The sequence below is a fragment of the Pseudophryne corroboree genome, chromosome 7 (assembly GCF_028390025.1).
Source record: "Pseudophryne corroboree isolate aPseCor3 chromosome 7, aPseCor3.hap2, whole genome shotgun sequence".
Classification (NCBI taxonomy): domain Eukaryota; kingdom Metazoa; phylum Chordata; class Amphibia; order Anura; family Myobatrachidae; genus Pseudophryne; species Pseudophryne corroboree.
The window spans coordinates 8,389,526-8,399,057 of NC_086450.1; the positions used below are offsets into that span (position 1 = coordinate 8,389,526).

General features: G+C 49.1%; 1 long non-coding RNA gene across 1 annotated transcript in view; it reads left to right on the forward strand.

Annotated features, from left to right (window-relative positions):
- LOC134944090 (uncharacterized) overlaps window positions 1-9,532 on the forward strand; it is a 220,758-nt gene that overhangs the window by 206,975 nt on the left and 4,251 nt on the right. The window contains exon 3 of the long non-coding RNA XR_010181845.1: window positions 9,361-9,484. This is a non-coding gene — a long non-coding RNA (uncharacterized LOC134944090). The remainder of the gene's footprint in view (window positions 1-9,360; window positions 9,485-9,532) is intronic.

A 9,532-nucleotide genomic window follows, 5' to 3' on the forward strand; every position in this document is an offset into this window, starting at 1 on the left:
CAGAGGAAATAGCCAGCAAAAAGAGGACCTTGGCAGTGAGCCACTTAAGGTCCACCGTATCAAGAGGTTCAAATGGAGACTCTTGTAGGGCTTTCAGGACAACAGATAAATCCCATTGAGCCACAGGAGGGACATAGGGAGGTTGAATTTGCAATATGCCCTGAGTGAATGTATGAACGTCAGGAATAGACGGAGGCCAGACGAGGTACTAAGCCCAGGCCTCGTTGCAAAAAAGCCAAAAGTCTGGAAGTACTAAACTTGGAAGTATCGTAATTCTTAGCAGCACACCAGGTGAAGAATTCCATACCCTATAATAAATCCGTGCTGAAGCCGGTTTGCGGGCCTTCAATATAGTTTGGATAACTGCCTCGGAAAATCCTTTGGCTCTTAGGAGAGAAGCTTCAAGAGCCACGCCGTCAAAGCCAGTCTGGCCAGGTCTGGGTAGACACAAGGGCCCTGAACGAGGAGGTCTGGGCGTTGAGGAAATAGAAGAGGACGCTCTATCGACAGACCCTGCAGGTCTGAGAACCAATGCCGTCTAGGCCACGCTGGAGCGACTGGAAGTAGTATTCCTCCTTCTTGCTTGAACTTCCGTAGAACCCTGGGCAGGAGTGACACTGGAGGGAACACGTAGGGCAGCCGAAAGTTCCATGGAATTGCCAGTGCGTCCACAAACGCTGCTTGAGGATCCCTTGTCCTTGATCCTTAGACCGTAACTTTGTGATTGTGTCGAGATGCCATTAGGTCTACATCTGGTAGGCCCAACTTGTCCACTAGGAGTTGAAAGACTCCTGATGAAGACTCCACTCTCCGGCATGCACGTCCTGACGACTGAGGAAATCCGCTTCTCAGTTGAGGACTCCCGGAATGAACACTGTCGATATTGCTGGCAGATGGCGTTCCGCCATTGCCATGCGGCTTTGAGTGCCGCCTTAATGGTTTATGTATGCCACCGTTGTGGCGTTGTCTGATTGGACTTCAACAGGCTTGTTCTGTACCAGAGGCAAGGCTAGTGTCAATGCATTGAACACAGCTCGCAATTCCAGAATGTTTATCGCGAGGAGAGATTCCTCCCTGGTCCACTGACCCTGGAGAGAGTGTTGCTCCAACACCGCGCCCCAACCTCGTAGACTGGCGTCCGTCGTCAGAAGGACCTAGTTGTGGATCCAGAAGGGACGGCCCCTGCTCAACTGTTGGTCTCGTTGCCACCAGCTCAGTGACTGGCGAACCTCCGGAGTCAAGGAGATCATTTGAGATCTGATCCGGTGAGGCAGGCCATCCCACTTAGAAAGGATTAAGCTCTGAAGAGGTCAGGAATGAAATTGAGCGTACTCTACCATGTCGAAAGCCGACACCATGAGGCCTAGCACTTGCATCGCCGAGTGTATCGACACTCTGGGGCAAAAGAGGAAGTATCTGATCCTGTCCTGAAGTTTCAGGACTTTCTACGGAGACAGACACAACCTTTGGCTGTGTGTGTTCAACAGTGCCCCTAGGTGCACCATGCTCCGAGCAGGTACCAGCGAGGACTTTTTCCAATTGATGAGCCACCCATGGGCTTGTAGGAATTGGACCGTCAGATCCAGGTGACTGAGGAGAACATCTTGGGAGTTCGCCAGGATCAGTAAGTCATCCAGTTACGGCAGGATCCTGATTCCCTGACAGCGAAGAAGGGCCGTCATCACGGCCATGACCTTGGTGAAGATCCGAGGGGCCATGGCCAATCCGAATGCCAGAGCCTGGAATTGATAATGTAGGTTGTCAATAGCAAACCGCAATTATTGCTGATGTGAAATGGCAATAGGTATATGCAGGTAAGCATCCTGTATGTCCAGGGTTCCATAGCCAGTACAATAGAGCGCAGAGTTTCCATACGGAATTTGGACACTCTCACAAATTTGTTCAATGATTTGAGGTTGAGTATCAGCCGGAAGGACCCATTTGGCTTCGGAACTAGAAACAGGGTCGAATAGTATCCCCTGCTTGCGCTTTCAATGGATCTGAAGGGATAATCGTTGAGCAGAAATGGCAAGGGGGACGTTGATTGAAAGATAGTGCGTATCCGTGAGAGTCAACTTCCCGCACCCAGGCATCTGAAGTAGTCTTTAAGCAGACCTGGGCAAACTGCAGAAGTCGGCCTCTCACCCACCCTGGGGTCCCCCAGGCGGAGGCCCGCCCCGTCATGCAGCAGGCTTGTCTTGTTTGGAAGCAGGCTGACGGGCAGCCCAGGATTGTTTAGATTTGGACTTAGTGGTTTTGGGAGCACGAGATTGTCTCGGGTACGTCTGACCTTTTACTTTCCCTGGAGGTCGAAAGGAATGAAAAGTGGTACTCTTTGCCTTCGGAGCAGAAGGATTAGTACTTGGGAGAAACGCAGTATTAGAAGATGCTAAGTCAGTTACAATCTTGTTCAGATCCTCCCTAAAAAGCATGTCTCTCTGAAAAGGGAGCACCTCCAAGGTCTTTTTAGAGTCCAGGTCCCCCTTCCAGGACCTTAACCACATAATACAATGAGCCAGGATAGACGTAGTAGACGCCTTGGCTGCCATAACACCTGTGTCAGAGGCCGTCTCCTGAATATAGTGGGAGGCTGTGGTAATAAACGACAGATATTGTCTGGCAGTGTCCGAAAAATCCTGAGGCAGCTCATCCTCAATTGCCTGGACCCATGCTTCAATTCCTTTCGCAGCCCAGGAGGCTGCCATAGTAGGTCTATGTACAGCACCTGTAAGAGAGTAAATAGACTTCAGGCATCCCTCCACACGCTTATCCGTCGTTCCTTCAGTGAGGTGACAGTGGTGACAGGCAGAGTAGATGACACTACAAAACGGGCGACAAGAGAGTCCACCAGCGGTGGAGTTCAAACTTGTTACTGAACTCCGCAGTGATAGGATAACGAGCTAGCATCTTTTCAACAGGGAAAATGTATTTACTGGAGACCATCAGGATTCCTGACGTACTGTATGTCAATTAAATGGTCAGAATGTGGTAAGACTAATTTAGCAACCTGCTGACATTTGAACTTATCAGGTTTCTTAGAAGCAGTAGAGGGCTCGATCTCATCATCTGTTTGCTTAATACCTTCCACTAGGTCAGGAACATCAACCCGGGTTGCAGAGTCCACATCAGAAGCAACTGTATCAGTGTTTGATGGATCAGTATATTCCCCATCCTCATCAGAAGAATTATCTGACATATTAGTGGATTGTGAGGAGGAAACGGCCAGCTTAGTAAACCCCTTGGCCACAGAGGCGCGTAGGGTAGACTTTTGTTTAACTAAAGATTGATTTAGTGATTGTAACTGGGTAGACAGTGTGTCTGCTCAAGGCGGATTAACAACAGGGACAATATGTGGCTGCAATGGCACAGGAGGTCCCACAGGTGGCGTAAGACGTGTCACAAGCGTATTCAGCATACTTGAGAACGATGCCCAAGGTGGGTCCTGATTGGCCACAGGTGTTGCGGGTTGACTGGGAGGTGTATGCAGGGCTGGCAACAGAAATCTTGGGGCCCGGAACAGTGATATCTCTAGGGCCCCCTCAGATTATATATATATTTAAGCGCCTCAGAATTTGCTGCACTATATAAGAAATTAATTAATAAATAAATATATATATTTATTTGGGTGGTATTCATGTGACCGCCGGTCACCTGACCGACAGTCACATGACCTCCTCCACCAGCCCGACGGCTCACTATCCCGATGGTCGGCATGCCGACCAACAGGGACTATTTCCACTCGTGGGTGTCCACGACACCCATAGAGTGGGAATAGAACCCGAGCCCGCAGCATGGCGAGCGCAGCGAGCCCGCAAGGGGCTTGCTGCATTCGCCCCTCCCCGCCTGGATCCCGGCGTCGGTATGCTGCCGGGATCCCGGCGTCGGTAAGCTGACCGGCGGTCAGGACTACACCCATTTATTTATATCTCTCCGTCTTCCCGACTCCCTTACCCCATCCCAAAGCCCTGTATCCCCTTACCAAGCCGCTTATCTGCACTGCACTACCCAGTATCCAGTCTCGAACACCGCACAGCAGGTACCATGTGGCCCTCACATCCAACCAGAGGAGACTGGTGCAGGGCACGGGAATCCTGGCCAACGGAGCTGCTGCTATGTCCCATAACTGCCTACATCAGAGCTGAACCCGGAAGATTGGGCGCACACTGGTGCCTCACAGTCACTGTGTGTGAGGGGTTCCTGCCACTCTGATGCTGCGCCCACACAACCTACAGCTCGCTGCCCTGTTTGGACAAGATGGCTCACAACCCTGCCAGTCACTAAGTGGCGTATCCTTGAGGCCTGGTACAGGTGTCCCCTTAGACCCCTCTTGTCGCCCGGCCCTGGGTGTATGGCATCCAGTGCCTGAACCCTCAGCTAAAAATTCCCCCTCAGGTAAATCCGTGGCACCAGCACTTAATGATGCAGAAGCGTCCACGGATTTCCCGCCCTGCGTGGCAGACATTATAGGCAATGTAGCCTTAGAGCGTAACAATACAATATAACCAAACACAATACCTGCAAATAACCCCCTGTGTTATGTGACAGTAAACACAGGACACAAAACAGAGGTTTTAAGCGGCATGAGGTGACAAACACACAGTAAAAAATACCAAGCAGTTTATACTGTATAGCACTATACATATATGAGGCCCTGACGCACCTAGCCCCCGAGGGTACAGAATATAGTGATAGCAAGTAGTGTGATACAGGAGAATGAAATCCACACAGCAGCTACAGGCACACTCAGTCATAGGTACAATGCAGAAGTTATTACAGATAAACAATAAACTACACTGGACTAGTAACACTACATATAGATATGTATGAATATAGATATAACAATGCACAGTAGATACTGGATGTATATCACAGAATACTTGTACTAAATATTCATATAGCAGTACACTTGTGCTTAACTAACACAGTCTAAACGACATGTAGAATACTTAAGTGTCCTGTAAATGCACAGCGCTGATGAGACAGGCGACTTTACAGAGGAGACATTGCCCTGCAGTCCCGGACATCAGCGCAGCTTTGAAGATGGCTCTAAAATCTCTGTCAGGGAGTGAGGGAGAGAGAAATGCAGCTCCAGGCGGTAACACCAGCAGTAGATGGCGCCCGGAGCTGGGGGAGGGGCTACAGGTCAGAGCCACCGGGTACTGTGGAGCCTATGTGAAACGGATTTAAGTAAATCCGACCTGTGTTCCCTGTCCTGGTGGATATAGTGGGGTCCCTGCGTAGTACAGTGTCCACGTCTGCGGTGCGGTACATCTTCTGGGACTGCGATTTACCGGCAGGTCCCACCTGGGGACCCTCTTACCTCCTCCCTGATGTGCAGGAGAGCGTCAGCAGTGTGCGCCTGAAGTCTGGTGTGCCTCCGCTGCAAGTACCCGGGAACTCGGCCGCGGGAGTATGCAGTGCCGATGAGGGAGGTGATGGAGCCGCAGCACAGTATGTCACAGTGACATATAAAGTGCTGCGGCCCTTGAAGTCTTCTTAAAAAGCTCTTTTCAGAGCTGCCTAGCGCAGCCCCCCTGTTAGTGACCTGCTCTACAGGCACCAACTTACAAAATGAGCTCCAGTGCCTGGAGGCGGGGTTATAGAGGAGGCGGTGCAGTGCATCCTGGGAACAGTCAAAGCTTTAACCTGTTGGTGTCTCGGATCAAGATCCAACTCTACACGCCGATGTTATTCCCTGTGGAATACCAGTGTACCCCGCTGCAGAAAAAATGAATAACAAAAACAATGCATCCTGTGTAGAAATCAGTATGGATCAATGGAATCCAGACCAATCACAGACGACATGACACTTTCTTAAGAATTATATCATGAATCATCCTCAATGTTCCAGAGAAACAGGATCCAACGGATCTCGCAGATAATTAGTAGCCTCCATTGGCCTATGGTCGTATAGAGGAAAGAACATCATCAGACGTCATTAGCCCGTGTAGCATTATCTGCATAAATGTCACCAGGGAGCAAGAAAGCTACAATAAGGGGGGAGAGTTGAATTGCGGAACAGATGCTGGTCGCTGCGTCATCTGCAGCAACGCCCAGACATTTAGGGGGTCATTCCGAGTTGATCGTAGCTGTGCTAAATTTAGCACAGCTACGATCATTCACACTGACATGCGGGGGGACGCCCAGCACAGGGCTCCCCCCCCCCGCAGAAGTGCAAAAGCATCGCACAGCGGCGATACCTTTGCACTTCAAGAGTAGCTCCCGACCAGTGCAGCTTTAGCGTGTTGGCAAGGAGCTACTCCTCGCTCCCCGGCCTGCAGCGGATGCGTGTAACGTCACGCAGCCGCCGTGGCTCGCCCCCTCTAACGGTCCGGCCATGCCTGCGTTGGCCGGACAGCTCCCCCTAAACGGCGGCTTAACGCCGCCGTCCAGCCACCTCCCGCCCAGCGACCGCCACTGCCTCAGAGGCAATCGCTAGGCAACGACGGATGGCATGCGCCAGCACACTGCAGCGCCGACACATGTGCAGTTCCGACCCGATCGATGCGCTGCGAGAAACTGCAGCGAGCGATCGGGTCGGAATGACCCCCTTGGTGCGGTTTGTGATATAAGTTCATGATTTTTAATTATTAAGGTTTATTAATACTCAACTTCCTTTCTCTTTCCTGCGGCTGGAACTTGTAGCTTCGCAGTGACCTAAATTTAGACGCTGCGAGTATTTACAAAGTTTCACAACTTATTTTCTGAACACTAGATACTTCAACACTGGTAGAAACTGAAACTACCACTCCTGGCGCTGTTAGGAATTAGTATACAGAAATATATATATATATAAAATGTGTCTAATTACACTCTCATGAGCAATTTGATCCACCTGACCTGCATATAATTAAGGGTTTGGTTTGAACCCCTAAAACAGAGAACTCAGCCTGGAAAGTGACTCCCAGCCAGTACGTCGGCAATACAATATTACCTTTATTTTGATTCAGAGCTCTGACCATCCAAAACTGGTAACATTTGGATACAAGTGACCATTCTGGTTGCATCTGTTGCAAAAAAAAACTGAACAATATATATTAACTTTGGAAGAGAGACTTATTGGGAGGTCGTGAAAAGAAATATTATATTGCTCCTGTTATTTTAGAAAAAGGTATTTTTATTCAGATACATACTGTATCTGTGAAAGGGAGGACAAATAGTTTTGTTAACATTTGTTCTGAAAGCTTGTATATTATGGCTTGTGACTTGTTTGTGTATATGTGAGTTTTATTAAATGTGATTATATTATACGGGCATTCTGAAATATTCTTATTAATTCATACATTTGGAGGGCCGCTAGTTTTATTAAACATCAAATTTAAATACAACATAAAACCTATGTGAAATATGTATCCACAAGCGCAGTAATTACACTTTTTTTTACTTATTTTCTGAGCAATGGATTTGGAATATTTATGTGTTTTGTCAAGTGCTACATTATATATGCAGTGAAAGTCCCGTAAAACTGGCGGCTGCCGAATTTGTTTCTTTGAAGACATGTACTGCACATAGGTGTACTGCTGAGCTGGCTATGTGCAGGACTAGCGAAAATCCTTGCATTTCTCAGGATCAGGCACCATCTATGAGGTGTGCGCGCCAGGGACTGACCGAGAGAGAGGAGAGGGACCCGTGCACCACCCCCTCATCTGGCACTGTGCCAGTCTACTGCGCATACGCTGATCTCCAGGAACACGGGCACGCACCAGTTTGCCAGTGATCGCTGTGCTCTACCTAGGCACATCTCCAGTAACACAGCTTAGTGTTCATTCTAGCACCCTGCACCTTTTCAAAATACATGCAGTTCTTCTTTCCTGCCTGGGGTGCCGCTCTCTGCTCTGGTGCTTATCAGAACACTCAGGTCTGTATCTCTGCACTGAAATACAGACCAGAGTGTGCTGAGAAGCACCACAGCAGAGAGTGACACCCCAGGCAGGAAAGAGCAACTGCACGTTTTGAAAGGTGCAGGGTGCTAGAATAAACACTAACAGCTTATGCACCATCAAATGGGGATTAGTGCAGCACAGAGGGACGGGTTAGTATTCTCTATGCACGGTGTGGCCCCCAGGACTCAGTGGCTCACGTCCACCGCACACTGCACCCGTTACAGATATGACAATGACGTGTACCCATCTTTCTAGCATTAAGTACACGGTTACAGAGCTCAGGAATAGGACAGGACGTCTTGTTAGAATTCAGAACAAGTGACGCCTCGGCCACTGGCTTATTGCGTTGTGCAAACAATGCAGACTGCTGCAGATACACAAATTGGGGAGCAGTGACCGTGTAACATGATTGTATTATTACAGCAGCATAGAAACAGACTGTAACAAAGTCATACATTGGCAGCACTGCATTGTGAGACTGGACTGCTGAACTGGCGCCATCTTCATATGGTGTGATCCAGCTGGAGCCCCGCTCCCTTCCTATAGGATCCCCCTGCTCCCCTCAAGTTTCTGACAGCTCTAAGATCTCTGAACATAAGGAAGATTGTATTGGCTTCTCCACCACCCGGCCCATAAATCAGTGACCTGTACTAAGTTATACTATATTGGGCTGGCCCTGGGTTCTCTCCCTCCAGATGGCTGGCCGCTCCCCAGAGACCAACACTATAGTAAAGATCTTACAGCAATAATCAGTTACCTGATCATCATGTAGTGAGCAGAGATGCTTTGAAATACTCCTCTGATCTGTCTGCGCTGTGCAGTGTAAAGTCCACCCCCACCCCTCCCCTTTTACATGTCAATCTGAGAGCTGTGAGTCTGTGTGTATGTGGCTGGCAGAGAGATTTTAAAAAGGATATAATTATTTGAAGTTTGACAGCAAACAAAATGGACCAATCACATGCATGATTAAAAAGGGTACTTTACATGCTATATAAAAGGAAACCAATCTATGTGGGAAATGCTGCTTGTCACAACTGGAGACACGGCCACCTCATGTGCACATCCAGCCCTTACCTTCCGTTCCCGTCACCTAGTTCTAGGTTCTCCACCACAGGCCTGGAAGACTTGGTGCATCTAGCACGGTATTCTTCTCTGGGATCCAGTCTGTGTGGCTGCCGACACCATCCCCTAGGTGCGGGTGCACGGGTCACTGCTGAACGTCAACTTGCGGCCAAAGGACCATCGCCCGTGGCACCAGATTGCAATCCAGATCTCCTACTTAAAGCTCACTACGTGCAACATTCGGCGAGAGAATGCATTCTTATATCCTGCCGGTGTTATCAATGTACCAGACTAATGCTTGACCTCTTGGTAATGATCTTATGCCCCTGACATTTGTGTACCAACTGTTATCCGGTGTGTGACCGAACCATCGCTACGTTGTAACTCACTTTACTCCTACTTCCACCATCTGCAGGATCCCGGCTACGAAGACCCTACCGCCCTGCATTCATATCTGGTGAAGACGCAACCCCTCGGCACTGCTAGCGCCAACCTTAAACTGTAGAATAGAATCAATCTGCCCCGTGACCCTGCTTTACGTGAGTGTTTGTCTATTGCTAGATGTTACTACATTCAATTCCAGTGTT